Below are 11,654 nucleotides of genomic sequence, written 5' to 3'. Positions count from 1 at the left end.
GAGGGAAAGATATTGAGGTTCCAAGTAAGGGGCTGATTGTTTTGGTCTTCTAATGCTGTAGAAAGAAGACATTAGGAGTGAGACCTACTCCAACCATCTTCAATCTAATTCAGTAAGCCATACACATTGCTAATGTTTATCAACACATCTCTGTTGTATTATAAGGGACAATCTACATTAGTTCAGAAATTCTGTCCATAGTCCAACTGCCCCAGGATCCTTTGGGCAGTTTTTATAAAATAGAGATTCCCAGGTTCTGTCTCCGTGAGAATTTGATTCTGTGAAATGGGATCAAATAACTTGTATTTTTGTAAGGTCTCAAAATGATTCTGATCATTAGTTTTGTTTAAGGACACTGATAGGGAAAGGGGTGTCGAACTGGGCCCTTTCGAGTCAAAGGAAGATAAGACAGGGCAGGCAAGAAAGCGGGCCAGGTTCAGGGAAGTAACTAAATGGTGAAATCTGTTCTCCACGCTGATGCCAATCTTTCTAAAACATAATCTGACCATGTTAGGTATAAACTTTCAGTGACTCCCCATCACTGATACGATGAATTCCCATCACCTTAGAATGACATATAAAGCCTTTTGTGATCTAACCCTGGCTTCCCTCTCCAGCCTCAGTTTTCCCACATCCCCTGCAGCCGTACTTAATTATCAATACATACAGATCTCTAAAGGAGCTATGATTTATGGCTCATGGCATTTATTGACGTTACTTCCTTAGGGTAGAACATCTCTCATTCTTCTTTTGTCTGGCTCAGACTGCATAGATGTTACTGGCTCTAGGAAAGCTTCCCTCACCCCCCAGGTGCTGGCTTAGGTGCCGCTACTATGTGCTACCCTCATACCCTCTGCTTAACGTATTACAGTACTTATCATGTGCATTGTAATTGCCTGCTTACTTGCCATTTCCTCTATTAAATTCTGAGCTTCTTAGTGGAGCATTCATGTTAGAGTCTCAGTCTTTAGCATATGCCCTAGCACACTGCAGGGACTCCAACTTTTATTGAAAGTATAAAAGTAGAAAGACTCAGGAGGCAGTCTGTGTTTCTGGAGGCATCAAACAGGAATCAGCAAAGCAGCAGGAAAAACCAAGGGCTTCTGAAGTTCCACGAGCACTGGAATGTGCAAGACTGGACAAAAGAGTGATCAAACAGTGCAAGCTGGCAAGAACCAGGAAATGCACAGAAATAAGAAGACAGTGAGCTCAGGCATCATACAAGCATCTGGGAGGAGACTTTAGCAAGAAAATTAGGTCCTGCAGTAAAACCCTGCCTGATTAGGAAATCTCTTTTTTCAACAGGAGCCAACTCAAGGATATGGCCAACCAAAGCCCATCGTTTCATTAGGTGGGAGGATGTACCTCGTAAGAGAGCTGTGTTAAAATTGTGAGTAGGTGTTAACAAAGTGACTCACAGGTGAATCCTCACCTGTTACCTGCTAAGCAACAAGTCCAAAGAAGCAACCAGGTTTAGATGAAGTTAATCCTTCTGTGAATGTTGAGGAGACGTAGAAGTTGCTCACCTCTACTTCACAGATGAATTCATCACAAACATGCCTGCCATTCTAGATTAACTTTGGAGGACCCCTTGGTTTATACAGTGACTCGTGAATAGGCACAGTCTTCACCTATCTCCTCTTCTGAGAACCTGAGCCACCCCTCCTCAGCATCAGTATAGAAGCATGCCAAGTCTTAAGGGGTCAGCAATTTTATACATTCAGGACCATCGTAAAAATATAACACAAAATGAACAAGGTCATCCACGTGAAAGATGATCTGCTTTATATTGTGGACACATTTTGGCCCCATTCTGGCTTTTTTTTTTCTCCACCATTTCCTGTAACTGGCCTGTTTTGAGTGATGTATTGGGGAGAAGACCTGTGTCAGATATACTCAGCTGCCTGTCATGAGTAATTAAAACCAGTTGTGTTATTGCTTTCCTTAGTTCTAGCTGACTCTTTGATGCTTTGGTGTCTATGCCAGAAAACTACCTCTTATAATCATCAGAGGCCAGTGCTTTTGCAGAGGTCACTGCAAGTTAATTAAGCAAATATGTGAAAAATAGTTTTAAATTATCTCAATTAGTAGTGTGTGTATATACTTGTATCTAGAGCGGGGGTTGAGGAGAGACTTTTAAAATAATAACTGACTTGCAGAGTTAATGATTTGGTGTCAGAGAACTACACACATACAGCACCTTTGTATGTTCATTAAGTTGGCATTATTTGTCCTTTTGCTGTGTGACAGGCTGTATTACTTACTGCAAATATACATACGGAAAATGTCCAAGAAGATCATGACACTGTAACGGGCAAGAGAGATACATAAATAATTATAAATCAGGATAAAGAGGACTAGAACAATAGCATGAACAAAGAGTTAAAGTAATATACAGAATACAGTGACTCACTACATCTCTGGGATTTGAGGGAGGCCACACAGATTCCATGCATTCAACAAATATTTTTTGAAAAAAATATGCCATGCACTGCTCTAGGGTCTCAGGTTACACAGGGAATAAAAGCCAAAGATCACTGGCCTTGTGGAGCTTGTATTCTAGGAGAAATAGGAATGCAGTAAATAGAAATTAGTAAATTATTTTTTTAATGTTAGATGGCAAATTTTTGGAAAGTAAAAGGGAAAAATAGAGTGAGGGGGATTGAGAGTCATGGAGGAAGGTTATAATGTCAAATAGTTGCCAGTATTGGTTTTATTGAAGAGGTGGCATTTGAGCAAAGTTAAGAGGGTAAGAGCACTGACCATATGGACACCTGGGGGAAGAGGGGGCACCTGGTGCAAATGCCCCAAGTCTTGAGTGTGCCTGGACTATTTGAGAAACAACAAGGAGGTCAGTGCAGCTGCGGCAGAGTGGATGAGGGAGAGAGTGTAATAAGATAGGAGCTTTAGGGATATGACTGGGGCCAGATCACACAGGGTCTTGTACGTTATGGAAAGGGCTCTTACTTTTATTCTGATCGAGAAAGGAGGCCTTTGCAGAGTTTTGAGCAGAGAAGTGACATGTTATGACCTGTGTTTTAAAAGGATTCCTCTGGCTGCTGTGTTGAGAAAGGATAATAGTCGGGGTGAGGATAAAAGCAAAGAGACCAGATAGACCAGGATCTGGTAAATTATGGCTCACGGTCCAAATTCAGCTTGTTGCTTTTTTGTAACTAAACTTGTACTGGAACACAGCTATGCCCAATTGCACTATAGTGGCAGAAGTGAGGAGTTACCACAATGACCATATGGCCTGAAAAGCAGAAAATATTTACTATATGGCCCTTCTACAAAAACAGACAAACCAAAGCCAAACCCCCCCCACAACTTTCCTGATCCCTAAATTATCGTATTGCAGTAATTCAGGAGAGAAGTAATGGTGGCTCAGACCAGGGTGGCAGCACTGATGGTAGTGAGAAGTGTTTGGATTCTGGCTATGTTTGAAATTAAAGCCAATTCTGTTTGCTAAATGATTGTGTGGGGGAGTGTAATAAAGGGAAGTCAAAGATGAGAGTAAAGGTTTGGGCCTGAACCAGAACATAGTTTCTATCATTTGAGGTAGGGAAAGATGGTAGTGAAACCATTCTTGTGGTGAAAGATCAGGAATCAGAACAGCTTAAAGTCAACAGGTGTGAGTTTTTAGATGACACCAAGTGAAGATATTGAGGAACTCACTGAATAGGCAAGTCTGAAGTTCAGGAGAGAAGTCTGGGCTGGAGATGGAAAATTACCATAGAGATGGTATTCAGAGTTGTGATTCTGGATGAGAGCACCAAAAGGACGAGTGACAATAGGAAGACAAAGGGTGAGCCCTGGAGCAGTTAAACGTTAAGAGTTTGGGAAGGAGAGGAAAAAACAGCAAAGGAGACTAAGGCATGAACAATAAAGTCAAGCTAGAGTGGAGTGCTTTGGAAGCCAAGTGAAGAAAGTATATCAAGGAGGACAGAGGGATTGACTATATCAACTCTTTCCAATAAGTCAAGTAAGAGGAGAACTGAGAATTGACCATGCAGCTTTGATAAGTAAGTAGGAACAAAAGCTGGATTGGAGCAGTTATGAGTATGGGAGAAAAAGAATTGTAGAGAATGAATATAGACAAGTTGTTCAAGGAGTTTTGCTAGAAAGGGACACATATTTGCAAATAAGGCAGTAGCAAGCAAGGGAAGTAGGGCTAAGAGAAGGGTGTTTTGTTTTTGTTTTTAAGGTGGGAGAAATAATTTGATTGAGTTTGTAGACTGATGGGAAAGATTTGGTAGAGAGGGAGACATCTGTGATTGAGGAGAGGAAATGGGAGAATTGCTAGAGCAACGTCACTGAGTAAGTAAGACAAGATGGGATCTAGTTTGCAAGTGGAGGAATTGACTTTAGATGGGAGAAAAATAATATGATCATCAAGGAGCATATGGGTTCACTTGAGGTTCATAATCAAGAGCATTTGTCTTCAGCGCATTCTTTTGCATGAATGAAGGCACAAATTAGGTAAAGAGATGAATTTAACCAGGGTTGTGGTTTTGTCAAGTGAGTACAACAAGGAACTGAGGGTATATGAAAAGAAGTGAGTATATTGATTGATTGTGGAATTTAAGATGAATAAGGAGAGGAGAAAGAGAGACTATTAAGAAGGTTAGAGACAGTGAAAAGATAGATCAGTGGACTAGAGATCCTGGTGAAGTTGGAACTGGGGCACTAGAGGGATGGATGGAGGTTATGGTTAGAGAATGGAATGAATTAAATTGAGATTATGGAGAGATTACTGGTAATGAGAAGGTCTAGGGTTATGAATATATAAATGAATGGCCTGGGTGGTGTGGAGGAAGGCTGGATCACTGGAAGAGAGGAATTCAAGAAACTGAGAGTCTAGAGTGTTGGATTGAGTCGTCTACTGTGTATATTGCAATCTTCAAAGAATTGAGACATTAGCAGTACTGGAGAGAGTGAAAGTGAACCAAGAACTAAAATCAGTGGGAAATAAAGGGGTATTATCTAGGGGATGGTTAGCGACATCAACAATGATGAACAATGAGTAATATAATTTATTTATATGAGACAACTCTGAGAGTGTCTAGGGAAAGAGAATGAGAATCGTTTGGACGTAGCAATGAGGAGCACGAAGGGTACCAAATTCACATAAGATTTAAATTTTAGCCGTGGATGAAAGTGTTGTTCTTGAGTCAGAGGGGCCTGCAAAACAATGTTTCAGGCATAGTGAAATGGTTGGGCATTTAATAGCATGTACGAAGAAATGGTGAGTATATAAATCTTGTTGGGGTATCAGGTTGGGGCATGGTGCTACAGATGTAGAGATGCTGGGACATCATAAAGCATGATGGAAGAAAGTGAACTTGCTGATTGTAGATTGGGGCAGATTGTGATAGGTCTTGTACATTCAGATTGTCCTACAGGCAAAAGGTTGTAGGACTACCTAAGGTTTTTAGTCAGGGCACTGACCTCATCAGGTTTATTTCACAAAGGTAACTCTTGCTACAATGTGAAAGGGGTTGGAGGCAAAAAGACAACCAGAAAGCTTCAGCAGTAATTAAAACTAGGGATAAAAGGACCTGAACTTAAGCAGTGTCATAAGAACAGAGGAAACCCTGGGAAGGCAAAATCAATAGGAGTTGTTGATTTTGATGAGGTTAATGAGAAAAAGGAATCAAGAAAGACTTGAATATTTTCAACTACAGTCACTAGGTAGAATATGTTACCTATTACCAGTTTAGGAAATAAAGGAGAACAACTAAGATACCCTGGTAGATTACACATCTTTTTTTTTTTTTTTTTTTTTTGCGGTACGCGGGCCTCTCACTGTTGTGGCCTCTCCCGTTGCGGAGCACAGGCTCCGGACGCGCAGGCTCAGCGGCCATGGCTCACGGGCCCAGGCGCTCTGCGGCATGTGGGATCTTCCCGGACTGGGGCACGAAGCCGTGTCCCCTGCATCGGCAGGCGGACTCTCAACCACTGCGCCACCAGGGAAGCCCAATTACACATCTTTTAATAGGCAGTCACACAGCAGAGTCTTAATGAGTGCACCTAATTCTGTAGTTAGATATTTATTTCTTTCATGGAACTCAGCATTCCTTCAAGTATCTTCAAGACTGGTGAGGATTCTGAGGGACCAATTGTATTCTTTCCTCTAATTGGTTTACCCAATTTAGAAATAGACTCAGGAATCAAGGATCAAATATTACTTTACTGTGTATAAAGGAAGGCTGGAGAACGTATCTTGGATCTGCAGCCCAGATGAGCCTTCCTCACATGCTCTGTCTCCCCTCCACAAGTCTAGATCTTGAGACTTTATTGCCGTCACCATCCCACTGCTTCCCCTCCTCCCCACACCAACTCCCAGGAAAGAATCAGGTCTGAAGAGTTGACGTTTGCCAAGACATGTACAAGGAGATCTGCAGTCTCCCTTTACCCAGGGAGGATGAAGGACTGATGGCAAAGGATTGTGAGGCCTCTACACTTTTTTTCCACAGTGAAACAAGAGCAAGCAAGAGAGAAAAAAATGCCTACTCTGTGACTCCAGTCACTTCTCCCAATCTCAGTGAAAAAAGTAGCTGCTCTTTCTGTGCAGAAGAATGAGTTAGAGACCATAAGGGATAGAAATGCTCCCTCCTTCCCCTACTGTCTCTCCTAAAAGTGGAATGGAAGTCTGTGGAAACTGAGGGATGGAGTAATAAGCATTCCCCTAGCAACGACAGGTTCTATGTTAGCTACAGGCAAACTGGAGATATAAATGCAGGTAAAGGAACCTAGTCATCCATGGACCCTAAATAGGAGAATGTGTCTCCCCCTGTGTACGAAATGCAGGGTCAGTGTACTGAGGGAAATGGAAGATAGAGGACTCAGGAAATATACTGGGTCACTCTCTAGCTGGGTTAAAAAGGGGAAGGTTTAGTATATGGATGCAAGGGTGCCTTATAAAACTCAAGGGCAGAGTACAGCTGGGTCTCAGGATGGGACCAGAGGCAAGAAAGCCACTGGGAACCAGGAAATAGACCCTCTCTATCTTGAGCCTTTTCTTCTCTCTGCACATACACTGAAACAAAGTAGGTTCCTGTGGGGCTCCTGGCCACAAAAGCCTGTCTGTGCCCCCATTTCTTGATTACAGGAAATAGGCTTTATTCAGCCTCCATGACCTTTCCTGAGTTCCAATGAGCAGGTTCAAACAGTCGCTAATTAGGGAAGGGAATGGATGTGGAGACACGGGAGGAACAGTCGAAAGATACAACAGTGCAAACTTGGGGCAGGGTCCTGGTTCCCCCTCAAGGAATACACATAACAATATCTCTGAGCTGTTCTGCAGATACCGAAACCCTCACCAGGTGGGAGAATTTAACTGTGTGCTGTCCACAAGCACTTAGACACTAGACCAGTTGGAACCTGAAGGTTGATGATGCTGACTCCCACTTACCTCACCACCAACCCATCAGAAGAATGTCCACGAGCTGATCACGCCCTCTTTGAACCATTACTCTAAAACTTCTCACTACCACCTCCAGGCGGGGACACACAGTTTTCAGGGCATTGGGCTGCTGTGGCCCCCTTTGCATGACAAAGCAATAAAGCTAATCGTTTCTACTTCACCCAAAACTCTGCCTCTGAGATTTAATTCAGTGTCAGGGTACAGAGGCTGGATTTGCCTTCAATGCTTCACTTTTCTCTTTCCCTGTGGGTGGCATTCTCTGCTCGCTACTTCGTATAACAGGAAACATGGGCAACCATGGCTTTCTGGTTTGCATGTTCTGGGTTTAGCCACAGGGAGCGGCTGACTCTTTCTCAGTAGCCCTTGATCTTTCTCTCAATTCTCATTTCACTGGAAAGGGTCACCAATTGACCTGGCACAGGTTAGAGTTTCACCTCTTGTCCCATGAGCTGTGCAATATGACTGTGTGTATCCCATCCTCTCTCCCCCCAGCTGTGGGCTGTAGTTGAGGGACACAGTTAAAGGAGGGGTAGAGCTGGGAAGATATTCCAAATTGTCTTCAGTGTCTGAGTGTCTTTAGTGACTGAGGTCAGGAAATAATAAGAAAATTTTAAATCATGAAACATCTTCATGCTGTGCACTAGAGATGAAATGAAGCAGTCTCTTGATAGGAACTCTTAAAAAGAGTGTCTTGGGAAGGCAGCCAACACCTGCACTTGGGACTTTTTGCCAGACGAAAAAGGCTGCGATTTTCCTGCACCGCTGGATTAAATATGTGTACAGAAAGGATTTCAGTTATTGTAAGAAGAACAAAAGGATGTCGTGGAAGAATGTCTGGTTCTCACCCCCTCTAGGGTTAGAGGAATATTTGTCAAGAAGGAAAAAGGAATGTGGCAGACAGGCCCTCTGTGTCTACCAGATGTTCTCTGACAATATGTATTGTTAAAACTACATTTAAATTATGAGAGCCAGCCCACCAAACAATGAAATATCCAGAGGCATGTTGAGTCCTGTTCATTAGGCCTTTCTGGGTGTTGCACTGGGTCAAGCTACCATTTCTTGACGTGAAATTTTAGTCTGTCTCTGGAATATTAGCCCTTTGGCCCTCTCCCTGGCTCAGAAGGTACATGAGAAGTACTTTTCTCTGTCTCTTCCTCTCTTCAACCCTTTGGAATTTCCTTTGAAGTGGTGAAATAATCATAGTAGTAAACACTCAGTGAATGCTAAGTTCTTTACTTCCATTATTTCACTTAATTCTTTCACCAGTCCTGTGAAATAGGAAACTGAGCCTTTTTTATTTCTTTAAAAAATAAGCAAACATTAGAGAAATGCAAATCAAAACTACAATGAGTTATTACCTCACACGTATCAGAATGGCCATCATTAAAAATTCTACAAATAGCTAATGCTGAAGAAGATGTGGAGAAAAGGGAACCCTCCTACACTGTTGGTGGGAATGTAAATTGGTGCAGCCACTGTGGAGAACAGTATGGAGGTTCCTTAAAAAACTGAAAATAGAGCTACCATATGATCCAGCAAATCCCACCCCTGGGCATATATCCGAAAAAGACAAAAACTCTAATTCAGAAAGGTACATGCACCCCAGTGTTCACAGCAGCATTATTTACAAAAGCCAAGACATAGAAGCAACATAAATGTTCACTGACAGATGAATGGATAGAGAAGATGTGATATATCTATCATATATATATATATATATATAAAACATATATATAACATATATATGTATAACATATACATATATATATGTTACAGCAACATGGATGGACCTAGAGATTATCATACTAAGTGAAGTAAGTCAGACAGAGAAAGGCAAATATCTTATATCACTTATATATGGAATCTAAAAATATGATACAAATGAATTTATTTACAAAACAGAAACAGACTCACAGACATAGAAAACAAACTTACGGTTACCAAAGGGGGAGGGGGGAGCAATAAATTAGGAGTTTGGGATTACAATATACACACTACTATATATAAAATAGGTAAACAACAAGGACCTACTGTGTAGTACAGGGAACTATATTAAATATCTTTTAACAACCTATAATGGAGAAGAATCTGAAAAAGAATATGTACATATATGTATAACTGAAGCACTTTGCTGCACACCTGAAACTAACACAACATTGTAAATCAATAATACTTCAATAAAATAAATAAATATTAAAAAATAAGTAAACAAACAAATGCCAAACAAACATCCTCTGGGCCAGGCCCTCCATTTCTTCATCACAGGGATTATGTTTCAGTGGTTGCTAATCTGAGGACAGGGTCCAGACAGAGATTAATGAGAAAGCCTAACCCTCTCTGTAATGTGAGCAGATCCTGGGACCACAAGCCTGGCTTCAGAAGAAATGGTGTAAGGAGCCAAGAGCCCAGATTGTCCACAGTGGAGTGTTAGCTCCTTGGCTAAGGAAAGATGAGCAATCAACACAGTCACTCTTTCCCTTGCAGTTTGAAGCCACTATGATCAGGAAGAAGGGTGAGGCCAGGTGACTCAGTGTACAAATAGGCATATTTAAATTTTAATGTCCCTGGGAAATTATGGTGGATTGCTTTTAATCTGGAATGTGATGACTGTGATTTTTTCTACAGATGCCCGCCTGGTAGGGCGTCACAATACTCACCTAGTCTTCAGTCAAAATGTGGTTCTTCCCTCTCTCCCTTCACCCTCTGATTCCCTGTTAACCATATACCATCCTCTCTGATTACTTCCCTGGGGGCTTGGAAAGTAGGTTAATTGTGGCCTCTTTGCCTCAATTTCTACTTTCAGTTAAATAACAGTAACCCAAGTTCTATCCCATTCCACTTCCATCCCTTATCTTTAACTTCAGAAAAGTTTGAATAAAGCTGGAATCTCTCACAGGGACCTATACTCTAGGCTCTTACTTCTTTGCTGTTCCTGGAAGGACCAAGAACACTCTTGCCTCGTGGCCTTTGCATTTGCTGTTTCCTCTCCTTGGTATGCATATGGCTTACCTTTTTACTTGCTTCAGCTGAAAGAGGACTTCCCTAATTCTCCTCTTTCTTCCCTTTCCTCCTCGCTTTCTGTATTTTTCTCTAGAGCATTATCAGTATCTGACATTATGTCAGCAACATACCATGGATATATCTGTTTATCTCTATACAACAGAATATAGGCTCTGGAAAGCATTGCCTTTGCTTTTTCATTGTCATCCCCAGAATTCAGTGGAGTGCTGTCCCAACATAGATGCTCAATGAATATTTTCCGAATGAGTAAATGAAATGCAACCAGCAGGGAGGTTAAAAAAACCCAAAACTCTGAAACAAAAAAACCAAAATAACAGTCAGAAATCTTACATGTGACAACAAAGGTACTACGATGGAACACATTTCCTATTTGTTTTCTTGTATTTTATATCCCAGGTATAAAATCAGGCTTCCTCATGGATTCCTTTTTTTCCTCAGAGTTGTAAAGCTCAATCAGCCTCCCTGCATTTCCACATATACTCGCAACCCCTGAAAGACTTCCCTATTTTTACAATGCCAGGAAGGACTGACATAACAATACATCTGGTGACCCATTATAATGGGCCACACTTAAAACTATTTGTATTTATTGTACAAATCTTCTGCTCAGCTGTGCAATGACAAAGAATTTAGCCCAGGAAGATGATTTTTCTGGTTCAGAATCTGCCTGTTATGATTTGTTGATGCCATAAAGTAGGCTTCAGTTTTGGGGGGGAGACTAGAGAAGACTAGATTCCATAGAAACAGTCCTTCTAGGTAAGAGGACAGATCCTCTAAACTTCACTTCCTTCTTCCTAAAGCGTTTCTGCTGGGTCCCTAAAAGGGACCTCAAGTTCAAGAGAGAAAAGAAAAGCAGGCTAATTTACAGCTGTTCCAAGAATGCAGTTGCTGGATATATCCTGACAGGGGGTTCTGTTGTGCTTTGAAGAATAACTTGAAAATTCAAGCTCAGAATGAGCTTCTGTAATATAAAAATTAAAACTCCACTCCAAACCTTTACCCGCATCTAAAGCCAAGTCCTTTTAGACGTGCGGTAGGGATCTGTTTACTTTGTATGGAAAATCATTTTCTTTTTATTAGTAACCTCCAGGGTTTCTTGATGATCTGAAAGGCTGTTACCTCTGAAAGGGCAGTCATGGGGCATTCTTGGCACGAACAGAGGCCAGGAAGACTGGAAATCTTATTTTGCAACATTTTGTGCCTGGCT

This window comes from Aethalodelphis obliquidens, unplaced genomic scaffold (genome assembly GCF_003676395.1).
Source record: "Aethalodelphis obliquidens isolate GAN/ISIS:26980383/991018 unplaced genomic scaffold, ASM367639v1 scaffold55, whole genome shotgun sequence".
Taxonomy (NCBI): Eukaryota; Metazoa; Chordata; class Mammalia; order Artiodactyla; family Delphinidae; genus Aethalodelphis; species Aethalodelphis obliquidens.
Note: the sequence above shows the minus strand (reverse complement) of the source record.